The following is a 13,267-nucleotide window of genomic DNA, read 5'->3' on the forward strand; positions in this document are numbered from 1 at the left end:
TGATAATTCAGATCTACCTCCATTAAACGAAAACCAGGATTTCGTTTTTCGCTTGGTCGGCATTCCAACTATACCACATTCTGCAGGCAAAGCTCAGCCTGTTACTGGAAAATAGATAAGCGCCTGATAAGAGGTGAGTTCCAAAACCTGTTCGACCTCAATGCGGTTAGGAGTTTTTCGCTTGTACTGTAAAACTGGAAGTTGTATGATATTTTTAGTTGAATATAAAACTAACCTTTCATCAATTCCAATTGCTTACCCTTTGTGTGTTTCCTGCTTCTGTGGCCCCACCCTGATTTCATCTCTTCCTCATTACGCTTCTTTTGCAATTTAAACAATGTACCCTTGTACTCGTATCTCATTTTGCCCTTGACCTTCTTTTTAATCTTTTGCTCTGCTTTTTTTTGAAGATTCTGCCCTACCCCCCACCATCAACGAGCACACCTTGGTCCACTCCAATTATGTAAATACTGTATACATTTTCAGGACTGTCTTTTAATTGAAGTCTTTGTTGATAAGAGATTTGCTTAATCAGTTCATTTTATAACTACTTTCCTGCAGATTAGTAGAGATAAACCCAGCAATAATACACTGTGCTTGGCTAAAAACTGACGTAAAAAAAAAAAAACTCTTGCTCCCCCATCCTTCAGTCTCCTTCAGCCCTCATGAGGTAGACGAGGGATGGCGGGCGGACATGAGATCACATGCAAAGGCACTCAACCCGTCCAGTCACCCCCACACAAGCACACACGAGCAGACACACGCACACACGCACCGAGTCCCATCTGAGATTCTAAAGTCGATGCTCTCTAACTGTCACTGCTAGTTACAGACCTATCATGCAGAAATGCTGACTTATTTATGCCTTTCATGCAAACCGGCAAGAACAGAGGAAACTTAGGCCGCCTGCCTATACAGTATGTCTCTTTGAGTGTGTGTGCGTGTGCGTGTGCGTGTGCGTGTGCGTGTGTGTGTGTGTGTGTGTGTATATATATATATATATATATATATATATACTATACCCTATTTGGCTTTGTATTACATCACTTTGCCATTACAGGACACACACACACACACACACACACACACACACACACACACACACACACACACACAAACACAGGGAAGCTCACTCATCTTACTCATATATACTGTATTGTTCCGTTTACACAGCAATGTAAACTCCCTGCACACCCCCACAAAGGTGGAACAATCCTAAACGCCCGTCTGCCTTGTTTGATCGACAAATTGCAGCCTGTCACTCCAGTTCATAGTTTTGGTGACTCGCTGCCTCACTTGGCACCGATGCAAGTGGACTTTAACAGTGAAAAGGGGAAAATAAATCATTGTGTCCTCACCTATATTTGGATTCTTGCTCAGCATATGTTACTTTCAGTCCCCAAATTAAAAACTTCACACATTTGAACATGGCACAGGTTATACAGTAAAATTAACAATGCTAACATGTAGCAATAGGTTGATGTTAGCATGCTTTAAAAAAAAAATGCTGGTTTTCTCCCCCCCCCCCCCAAAAAGGGTTGTAGCATTGCTATAACCAGTTGAGCTCTGTAGATGCTTGTAAGAGGTCACTCCAAAAAAACCCCAGTACATTCATTCATCCTACTAAATTGTACACAAATGTCACTTGGCAAATGAATGGTACAACAAATTATCCAGCGTTATGGCACTGGCTGACTTGTACGCAGAATAATATTTACCATTGCTTAGTAATTATCACCGTACACACTAATCCAAGCCTGCGTACGTGTCGGTGCCGCACACTTGTGTCTGTGTGGGCGAGGGATCCTGGCATCATTAAATTCATAACTGGGGCAACCCACTCAATCACTTTTGCGCTCTTCCTTCCAAGAGCTGCGAAGAACTGTGGGTGCAATGTGCAGGGATGTGTCTGCCATGTGTGTGTGCGCACCTATGTACATGTATTATGCGCACACCGGTGCATGTGAGAGTGACACCTCCCCGAGATTACTGTCAGGTAGTAAAACGCTTCAGGGGAACAGTAGCTCAGCTATTTCTGTGTTAAATATATCGCTGACTTCCTGACAAATTTGGCAGTCTGTCATGCAGGATCAGGCGTGTATTGCTGCTGATTGTGACTGTTTTGACGCCTCCTCCATGAGGAGGAGGTGACACATCGAGATGTACAGAAAACCTGTAGCAGGCGGGCCCGCTTCATCAAAATGCATAAACTGACTGTAATATCTTTAAGTTTTGGGTTCGCATGTGGCTGGTGTCAACGGCTTAGTTTTCATATCGACAACATTTAACGAGATCTAATGCAAGTGCTGCACAGTGCTCCTCCTCATTTTCGCCCTCCACTCAACTGTGATTTTTTTTTTTTTTAAGTGGGCCAACTCTCACTGGAGCGTTTCGCAGCCGAGTGTGAACCGGTTGGGATGAAAATCAGCACCTCCAAATCTGAAACAATGGTCCTCAGTTGGAGAAGATCTTGCCCCAAGTGGAGGAGTTTAAGTATCTTGGGGTCTTGAGGGCAGGAGGGAGCGAGAGATCGACAGGCGGATCGGTGCAGCGTCTGCTGTGATGCGGACTTCGTATCGGCCAGTTGTGGTAAAGAAGGAGCTGAGCCAAAGGGCGAAACTCTCAATTTACCGGTCGATCTACATTCCAACCCTCATCTATGGTCACAAGCTATGGGTCGTGACCGAAAGAACGAGATCCCGGATACAAGCGGCCGAAACAATTTTTTTCCGCAGGCTCTCCCTTAGAGATAAGGTGAGAAGCTCGGTCATCCGGGAGGGGCTCAGAGTCGAGCCGCTTCTCCTCCACATTGAGAGGAGCCAGATGAGGTGGCTCGGGCATCTGATTGGGATGCCTCCTGAATGCCTGCCTGGTGAGGTGTTCCGGGCACATCCCCCCGGCAGGAGGCCCCGGGGACGACCCAGGACACGCTGGAGAGACTACGTCACCCAGTTGGCCTGGGAACGCCTCGGGATCCCCCAGGAAGAGCTAGAAGAAATGGCTGGGGAGAGGGAAGTCTGGGCTTCCCTGCAAAAACTGCTGCACCCGCGACCCGCCCCCGGATAAGCGGTAGAAAAACAAATGGATGGATGGATGGATGGTTTTTTAATGGGTTTCTACAATATATTGACTGAAATGCCGTCAATTGTGGGAAAGGAGAGACATAGTCACCAAAGGACTTTTCAGGCAACAAAAAAACAGTAAAATACATAAACATAACGGACACTCCCACGTTGAACCAACTGTCATCCACAGCTCTCATCCAGACCGTCCCACCAGGTCCCGCCTCTTAAAGGCACATCGCTATAATACATGAAGTATTTTCTGTACCTTTTAGACTCGTATGCATTTTTTTTTCATGTAATGCATTTGAAAAAGTGCATGTCATGGCTGAAGCCACCAGAGGTGCTGTTGATTCAAGCTCAATTGTTTTTGGTCTCAAGAAAAATGTTCGCATTTTCTTGAATGAGTCAGCATTGATGGTTATTTCTCCGTCAATCAAGGGAAAATTTGTCAAATACCCATTCCTGTCGTATACAATGTTGCCCATCTAGCATCTTGCATGATGTTATGATACTGGATATGTATCATAAAAGCTGTTTCCAAGGCTTTGGACCTAAGGTCAGTTAAAAGGAAACTCGTGAAGTCTATGACACCCCTGACGACGAAAAAATTGGCAATTGTGCGCTCGCTGCTCTCAGTGTGAGTGAGGTATACAGTACTCAAGATCACCAACGAAGCCATAAATACTCTTCACAGACACGAGTTTGCTCCCCCTCAAACCAGATGTCAGTCGTAGTACCAAGACTGAGCTATTAGTAGCAGCATGTTGACACAGGGCATCCAGAGTGTCTGAAAATACAAAGCAGGATAATGATTAGTCGTAGAAGAAGAAATACAGGAAGCTACGCTAATTGTAAATGGTATCGTTCGATCAACGATCACGTTTGCGTGGCTGAACTCTGTATTGATCCCACGCATCAGGATTTATGTTCAGATCTATTGAGCGGATTTAACACTGTTAATTGTTGGCCCAACTGTTTTATGAGCAGATTTGGTTGGGAGGGGCGAGTTTTCACTCTTAAAAACTCCCTGACGCTAATCTTTCAGAGACATTGTGGACGTATCATTCTTAAATCACATTACAATCACATTTTGCATGTAAACTAAATGGAATTAAAAACCATCACCATGCCGTTTGGTGTCCCTGTTATACTTCCTCTCCCCCAAGTATAAACATGGAAGTCCAAATATAAAATCAGACACCGGTTTGGATTCAGTCGCGGACAAACAAAGGACTATTGTGTGCTGTGATACTTTCCTGTGCGACAGAAGCCACATATGGAACGTATTAGCAAGCAGCAGGTATGCGGGAGCCACAAATTTTCAATGTTTACTATTTTCTACCTTGCACCTTATGGCTAAAATAAACTGGCTCCATTGTTCATTGATATAGACTGACGAAAGGCACCTGACAGATTCATGTCGAGCACCAGTGCAATGGCTTGTTGATGCAGACGTCCCATAGCCTTATATCATAAAAAAGCATCAACAACATCTGAATTGTGGTAATAATCACCAGACATGAATTTGTTGCATCAAAGATTTGAAGCCTCCATTTTCTATAGTGCTCTTCCTGATCAGGGTTATTCATGTGCCTTTTTTTTTTTTTGCTGAATTTGGGGGGGAGGTGTGAAACTGGTTACCAGCCAATAACAGGACAGAAATAGGCAAATGATCTGAATTGATTCTTTGGTCATTTGTGTATGCCAGCAATGTGTAATGGCAGTAGAGCAATGGATTGCTCCTCCACAAAATGGCAGAGGTGACATAAATTACTCGTTTGATTAACCTTTTTTTTTTTTTTTGTGGTGTGGTGCGACATTTTTTGGGCGTAAATATGTGCCTCAGCTCATTAAGGTTGATAAACACTGCGCAATATTCAGTGCTACACAAAAAATGATGGTTGCTTGGCTCCAGGAAAGCTCAAGGTTTGTACAAAGAGCTGCGGTGATGCTGAAGAAATAATATTGGTCGAGAGCATAGGAAGGAGGAAGTTTAACAGCCTCAGTGCGGAACCAAGCTGAGTTTATGAAGAATCCCCGGTGTGTGCCTGCTGTCTGTGCCCATTCCAGCCTATGATAGTTGCTCTTTTTCAACCACCTTGTCCCTGTGCCTTGGACCACTTTGGTGAATGCGGCAGATAAGATTCCTGCGTTTCTGCACAGATTAAACTGAGTGGTAACAAGAGAGTGAGCAAGACGAACAAGTTGAAACTAAAAATGAAGTACAACATTCACTCTTTGAAGACGGCTAATGGAGTGCGATACTTTGTTATCTATTAAGTCAAATTAATTTGGTAAATTGATATTAACCATGGGCGGCATGGTAGCCGACTGGTTAGCATGCCCACCTCACAGGGCAGAGGTGTTGGGTTCGATTCCAGCTCTGGCCATCCTGTGTGGAGTTTGCATGTTCTCCCCATGCCTGTGTGGGTTTTCTCCGGGTACTCCGGTTTCCTCCCACATTCCAAAAAACATGCATGGCAGGTTAAAGGAACACTCTAAATTGTCCCGAGGTGTGATTGTGAGCCTGGATGGTTGTTTGTCCATGTGTGTCCTGTGATTGGCTGATAACAAGTTCAGGGTACCCCACCTACTGCTCAAAGACAGCTGGGAAAGGCTCCAGCATGTCTGCAACGCTTGTGAGGTTAAGCACATTAGAATACGGATGGGTGGATTGGATATTAACTGTAGGTTAGGATAGCATGGTAGACTAGTGGTTATTAAATTTGCCACACATGCCTCATGAGGTTTGGGGTGCATATTCCAGGTCAGGCCTCCTTGCACGGCATTTGCATGTTCTCCTAATGCATGTGTGGATTTTCTGCAGGTGCTTCTTCCCATATTCCAAAAACATGCATGTTTGGCTTTTTGACTATATATGAATGGTGGCTTTTCTGTGGGTGCACCCTCACCCAAAGTCTTCTGGGGTAGGCTTGATGAGGAAAAAGTGCTCAAGAAAAGGGATGAATGGAAATTTGATTCACTGTATGCTCATATTGCGCGCAGCCGGCATAAACGTTCTTATTTTGCAGTAAGTACCATTTCTGTTTCAGTGGTTATCACATTTTCACTTCTGCAGTGGCAACATACTTTTTTTAATGCAATATTAAAAATAAAACACATTTTGGGAATTTCTATTATTTCGTAGCTGAACTATATTTTGTTCCCTGGAAATTAGCAGCATCATTTTTATATTAATACCCCTAACAACCGTCACATTTTTTTTGTTTTGTTTGTTTGTTTCAAGTATTCAAGCAAACTGGGACATAGTTCTTTATGTACAGGAAGTTTGCAAACACCTGCGGAGCCATAACGAACATAAAATAGCCTCCTAACAATACATTATTACGTGATTAAAATGGGAAATGAATGCATTCACCCTTATTGGGTGTTTTAACATCACTTTGCATCCAGAGTCTGCTTTTGGGCTTCAGTTGCATGTTAGTGAACAAGTTTAAACCAGATGAAATGATGAAGAGAGGACCTGCAGGCACAAGGCCATTAGTGTACTGCAGAGTAGACGTTTTGGCACGGAGCCATGTGGAGGCACTTCTGTACTGAGCCGCTACACCAACTAGATGGCAATGGGGCCTGGCAGAGGTGCAATTACAATACACGGTGTATGCACATGTAACTTCTTATCTGCAGGTGGCTTGTTATTTCAAGGCTTTTGTTTTATATTTCAAGCCTTTCTTTTTTTTTTCTTTTTTAAATAAATGGAATTATTCATACACACAATTCAGCAACATGTGTTTTGAAGCTTGGCGTTGTTACTTATCCGACAAATTGGTGCTGGTTTTAGTTTAGCCTTAGGCTTAAAAGTTGACATCAGATTGTAGTCTAAATGTACCGTGTAACTTTTTGAAAACGGCAGTTGTTCGTAAGCGTTTTTACTTTATGGCCCCCGTTGATAAGATCAGATCAAATGGTTAAAGAAATTCAACCTTGGTGGCTGTTAAACAGGTGAGGGCAAAGTCTTGCGCTCGAGGGCCACATTTGATTTTAAGATGAACAGATGGGCTGGGTCATTTGTAGATCAGGGCGGAAAAAAAGTTCAAAAATAATGTAAATGGTGTAAAATTGTTCAATAATTCATTCTTATTTTCCCATGTGATTCTTTATCATTCATGCATGTGAAAAAAGGATCCATTTAATTGTTTTTTTGTATTTAATTTTTTTTACAATAAATCAATTCAATTCTTATTTTATTTATCTCAATAAATAAATAGAGAATAATAAATAAATATATAAAACCCGTTTTTAATCCTTTTTTTTTTTTTTTTTGGGACGGCCAGAAAAGTAGTAGTTTTGGAGATGGCCCGACAGTGGAGAAATGTCACAGGACACTTGAATTTAAATGCTCTGTGGGCCACATTAATGTTCAGAGTGGACCATATGGGGACCGTGGTCCATGCTTTGCCCATTCCTGCTATCAAAGCATGTTTGTGTATAGTGGGACCCAGTGGATGACGGAGAGGGTAGGGGAGGGGGCAACTGTGGGGAGAAGTCAGGGGGTTGATGTACAACACAGAAGAATTGACTGACGTGACCCTTGAAAAACATACAGCAGATGCTTTGAATCATAACGCAGTTTGCATGAACTTTTAAATAAAGAACAAAAAAGCGCACTGGTGTGCTTTGCTTTAGGAAGGTCAGTTTGTCCGCGACCTTGCTGCGAAGCAAAATATGTGAGCTTGGGTGCTTCAGGACTCACAGCAGGAAGGTTTTGAATTTGTATCTCAGCTCAGGCTTTTCTATGTGGAATTTGGATGTTCTTTTTCTACTTGCGTGGCCTCTCTCTGTGTAGTCCTCCCACACTCCAAAAACATATGGTTGGTCCATTGAAGACTCGAAATTGCTCCTTAGGTGTGAACAGTGGTAGCATGGCTTTCCACTGAGCATTTTTGGGGTGAGTGTATATCCAATCTCACCCTTGAACAGGATAAGTAGTATCGCAAATGGAAGGATAGGCCATGCTCAGGGCCTCATTGCTGCATGTGACCAAAGGGTTTGTGATTCGATTAGCTCGATCACATTAGTCCCCTAACTCACATTGCAACTGAGCAAGACTCCTTCAGTGTTGTGTCACACCACTGCGGTGGAATCATCCCTTACTATTCACGGTTTGGTGAACCGTGAATTTTTGTGAATAATTAACGCTCCACTCAAAATGATTACAACTGCCTGTATTCAAAACTTTAGTTATTAAAAAGGAAATAGAAAATAGTTAAACCAGGGTTGTCAAACGTACGGCCCGCTGTCCAGAACCATCCCATCAGGGGGACCAACCCAGCCTGTGGCGCTAAAGAACACACGAACTGCTATTTTTCATTGAAAGCAACTGTTGTTACTAATTTTATCCACCGCAGAGCGCACTGACGACTATTTAAACGATCGCTTATTAAGCCCCCAAAATTCTTGACAGTATGTTCTATGTAGCCCCACTGGTCTAAACACAGCATTCTGATCAATACTGCGTTTGTGTAATATGATTAAAGTCATAAAATCCACCTGTTTTTGTCCATCTCAGGGGGCGGCCATTTCGCCACTTTCTGTCAATAGATGGCATCACTATTGCTCAATCATAAACCAATCACTTGCTTTCTGAAGCTGAGCCATGATCGGTCGTTTCCTGAGCCCTGATCCAATGTGAAAAATACAGTTCTGTGAAAATGAATACTTGCTGTAGAAATAGTTCAAGATACTAAACATTGCAAAATCAGTCACCATCTTGAATTCAAAAGAGGTTGATGTGATGAGGTTATGCTTTTCTTCATGAACTATCACAACTTGTATGTATGTCTTATATATACAAGGTAGGTACACGCTTATGTGAATGTATGCCTGTGCTTATTCTGTCGCCATTGTTCAATTGAGCAATTAAAGTGCACCAGCGGCTTGTTGATCCTTCTATGAGCGGAGGGATTACAATTCATTGTAACGATGACAGCCAATACTTTACTAAGTTAGCGAACAATGTAAGAATGATACTGTAGACTCTGTGATACGCAGGCAACCAGTTCAGGTTGTACCCCACCTACCGCCTGAAGACGGCTAGTATAGGCTCCAGTACGCCTGCAACCCTTGTGAGGAAAAAGCATTTCAGAAAATGGATGGATGGACAATACTGTGTTTCGAAAATAATGTAATATGTGTTAAAAGTGAACATGTTTGAAAATATGAAATTAACAAATCCATTTTGACAGAAAGGCTTTTGTGGCCCTCAAAGAGATTTAATGGCGGACCGGATCTGACCTCCGGGCCTTGACTTTGCTACCTGCTCTGTAGTGCATTGCAGTTCTTGTTCGCTCAGTTCAGACAGCATGAATCCCGTTTTGAAACACACCTCGTTCTTCTTCCCAGAGTCTAAACTATTATTAGCAGCTTTCTCCCCCCTTGCGTAAAAATAGAAATACACTTGTCCATAACTGGCACCCATTGACACAATAGCCCCTCGTTCTGGAGACGTAGCTCCTCCCAACGCGCGTGTGTGTATGTTTGTGCATGCGCGTGTGTGTGGCGGGTGGCTGACAGCTGGGCTCGCCTGCGCTCCAGCTCCAGTCTGCTAAGAAGCTTCATCCCCAAATAGGATGACCGTCGGCGGCTGTCGCGGACGAGCCTGCGCGAACCTCAGTGACCGTCGCCACAACCGGGACTCCCCCTTCACTATTCCCTTGGGACACTTTTAGAACCTCCCGAACACATCGGCGTGTGTATTTTTTTCTTCTTTCTAGTTCTGTAGTGTGGATTTCGAGATGGATATTCCGATTTGAGCGCCGCGCACACACACACGCTCACGCACACACAAAAAGAAGAGACGCGCGAGAGAAAAGTAGCGCTCGTTTTGGTGTGAGTCATTGCGTTAAATAATCACATTTTATGGATTACTAATAGACAAGAGTCGAGCAACCCCTACGAGATCCGTCCATTCATGAGCTGAAGGTAAGAATTCAGTTTTTGTTGAACTTCAAAGCTCCTTTATTGCCTTTTATTTCAATCGCTCTTTTCGCTGCCTCCCGGAGGAGGCTTGCTTTCTATATAGCCGGGCGTCAAGTGCAACGGACTGCAACGGGGCTCACTTTCCACTTTAACAACTTACTTCACCTTTTTATTAAGCGATTTGAAAGTTTGAACAGTGCATTGGAAGCCAAATGGTGATTATGTTGTGTTTTCTTCCTACCGGTCTATTTATTGTGGAGCACAGATCCGTGCGTAATTCCTTTTATTGTTGTAAATCGGTGTCATTTTCGGGAGGGTGACAGTATTGCATATTATTAATTTTAAATACGACGAAACAACAGTCGTGAGGTGTCATTTTAAGTGTAAAAAAAGATGTTCAAATGGGAACTTCAGCAAGACTTTTCACCAAATTGTAAATTATTTACTGCCGGTTTTATTCTCATCAACCCTAACAAACCCAATGTGAATACATAATAATACAGAAATGGTGATATGTTTAAACCACATTGCTCCTTTATTGAATATAGGCTATTCATATGACAGTGGTGATTTAAAGCGGATGTAAAGAGGATGCGTACAATGCCATGGTGGGATGACTTAAATTACCGGTAATGCGATATGAAGCTATTGATCATGTATTGTTCTTATTGGGTTAAGGAGTGGTTGCAGGCTTTGGCTACTCAAACTGGGGTGTGTTCAGGGACTGCATGTGCATGGTGCGGGGAAACCATTAGTGGTCACTATTGCTCTAAAGTCCAATATATCAGTCGTGTTGTGAGTTCCAACCAAATTAGTTCTTTTGAAAAGTTGTTGTTTTCATGCTGTTTTGTGTTGCTTTTTTAAAACAAGCACTGAGAAAGAGAGAGAGAGAGAGAGAGAGAGAGAGAGAGAGAGAGAGAGAGAGAGAGAGAAAGAGAGAGAGAGGCCTCACAAGCCGCACACCAGAGCCTCCCATGGCAACACCCAAATACTCCCAGTGGTTTCCTTCTCTCTCTCTTCTAGTATAGGCATGACCAACATATAGAGCTCCCAACATGATTTTAGCTTTTCGTGCATTGGGAACAACCAACAGATTTCCATGTAGAATTGTGTGATTAAAAGAAAAAAAAATCATTTTCTAAAACATTGCCCTTGGGGCACGCAAATCTCCTGGAGGCATTTTAGAGACGGGCTGTAAATCTGACCAAGCCGCCTTCCAGAGGCTGCGAAAACAGTCTAAGCAGTGTTTATCTGCCTTCTAACAATTCATCCACTGACATGTTGTATTGTGACTAGATGCCTTACAGTAAGACTACCTTGGAATCCAGCCGCGTTGCGTTGCTCCATGGAGCGTTTGATCTGCCGATCCTCTAACAATAGCAATCGTGTGTCACTGATGTGGATTTGAGACACTGTGCATGTGTGTCTACGTGTGGATGCGCGCGCGAGAGAGAGGGAGCGGAAGAATCGGGGGACCAACAGGAGAGAGAGCTGCTATTTCAATGTGCCACTCGAGGAAAAAAAAAAACGCTGCCTGAATACAGTGGCTTTGAATAATTGATAAACGGCTTTGCTCCTTTTCAAACGAATTGGCCTTCTTCGCTAAACAATGAGGCCAGTCAAGCTACTGTTAACTGTCACTGCTCATTCAATGAGAGTCAATACCAAGGCATTTGATATGAGTCGCGTTTATGCCTATTTCACGGAAGCCGTGTTTTATTAATGCACGTCCTCAGTGTTTGGGCCCGCTGATGTTTTTCGATACAATCGGACAGACAGCATGAAACACTTTTTGCTTTTTGTACTCGTCGGACTGAGATTGTACGTCATATTATCCGTGCGTCTGCATGTGGAGTCTTTCATGAACTGAACATGCAAACACATGCAAGTACGAGGAGAACATACAAACTCCGCACGGGAACTGAGATTTGAACCAGGGACCTCTCGACTGCCCTCCCCGAAAGGCTTCAGATCCTTTTGATGGTACAGCACTTTTCAATAAGAATAGCTTCTCTTTCATCATTTATGACATGAAATATGATCTTTAGGTTGAATAATGTTTTAGTTGGCATTTTCACAAGAACCCTGAAATGTGACAGTGCGTGGGGGGCGGGGGGGGGGGGGTAAAGCAGGTAGCACCGATTTGGTCTAAGACGTTGGTGGACCAGCAACTCTACCGATTGGCCACTAGCACTGTGCTAATGGTATGGTTTTAAGTTGCATTAAGTGCTCGTCCAGACTTTTTGGTACAGTGTAATTTTTTTTTGTTTCCCGACTGTGATCATGACCTACAAGCCTATATTCCGTGTTTTTGACAAGCCAGTCACTTTTCGCGAGTAACGTTGGTGAAAAAGTAGCAATAATGCCTGAAAAATAAAAGACTCGTCATAATTTGTCCGAGTAAAAGCTGCTCTTGTTTGTTCCTTGCTCCTACTTTTTCCACATTCCGCCATAGTAAATTGCAGCAACGTTTACGCCGGCTGAGCAGTGAATGGCAAAACTACCTTAATAGCAGGACTCCGAATCAGGCGTAATCATAAATTGATGACGTGTATCTTTGTACACTTCTTTCTTGGAAATACAATTCTGGCATAATGAAAAAAATTATGCATCATGAAAAATGCTCCCAAGGTTTTCCACAATCAAAGATGTTAAAGTACAGCACATTTCGTGATTTTTTTTTTCACTTGAGGTCACCGAAATTGCGTCGTGATTCATCTGCACCTGGTTAGTTTGATCTCTATATTTTCTTGTTTGTTTTATGTATTTGATTTAGTGACTCTTCTCCCCACAAACCTCCCATTCACTGAACATTGCCACGATGAGAGCGCTGGGAAAGAAAAGATCTCTCCGTACAGTGGCTCCATTCACCGCAAAGCTCGCCGACGTCGTAATCAGTTGCTAATCAGATGCTGTGAAATGTTATCTATGTTACACCAAAACACACGCATGCACACACGGCGTTCCGTTTTACCAAGCTTCAGTGTGTTGTTCCAAGCGGTTTTCATGAATACAAGTCCATGTCTAAAAACAATAGGCATCCTTGTTACATGAGCATAAGTGATTGTATGTGTTGCGGATGCCAAAAATGCCACAAGCATGAAGGACCGGGCGAAAACACTCACACACTGCAACGACAATGACAGAATTGGCTGGGTGTCTTGTTGGGGTGTTTTGTCTGACGGTCCTTGGCGAGTCTTTGTTGTTTTGAAATAAAGTGAATGAGAATGCTAGCCCATCAACTCGGAGAAACGTTTTATAAG

At 43.1% G+C, this 13,267-nt stretch overlaps 1 protein-coding gene across 3 annotated transcripts in view; it reads left to right on the forward strand.

Moving 5' to 3' along the window:
* The first annotated feature begins 9,590 nt into the window (after positions 1-9,590).
* Positions 9,591-13,267, forward strand: part of sema6a (sema domain, transmembrane domain (TM), and cytoplasmic domain, (semaphorin) 6A) — a 124,314-nt gene continuing 120,637 nt past the window's right edge. For all 3 annotated transcript variants that reach the window (XM_086110542.1, XM_086110543.1, XM_086110544.1), the window contains exon 1: positions 9,591-10,007. The gene's annotated coding sequence lies outside the window, so the exon portion shown is untranslated. The remainder of the gene's footprint in view (positions 10,008-13,267) is intronic.

Source organism: Hippocampus guttulatus, chromosome 5 (genome assembly GCF_054856545.1).
Source record: "Hippocampus guttulatus isolate MCC_2025c chromosome 5, RoL_Hgut_1.0, whole genome shotgun sequence".
NCBI lineage: Eukaryota > Metazoa > Chordata > Actinopteri > Syngnathiformes > Syngnathidae > Hippocampus > Hippocampus guttulatus.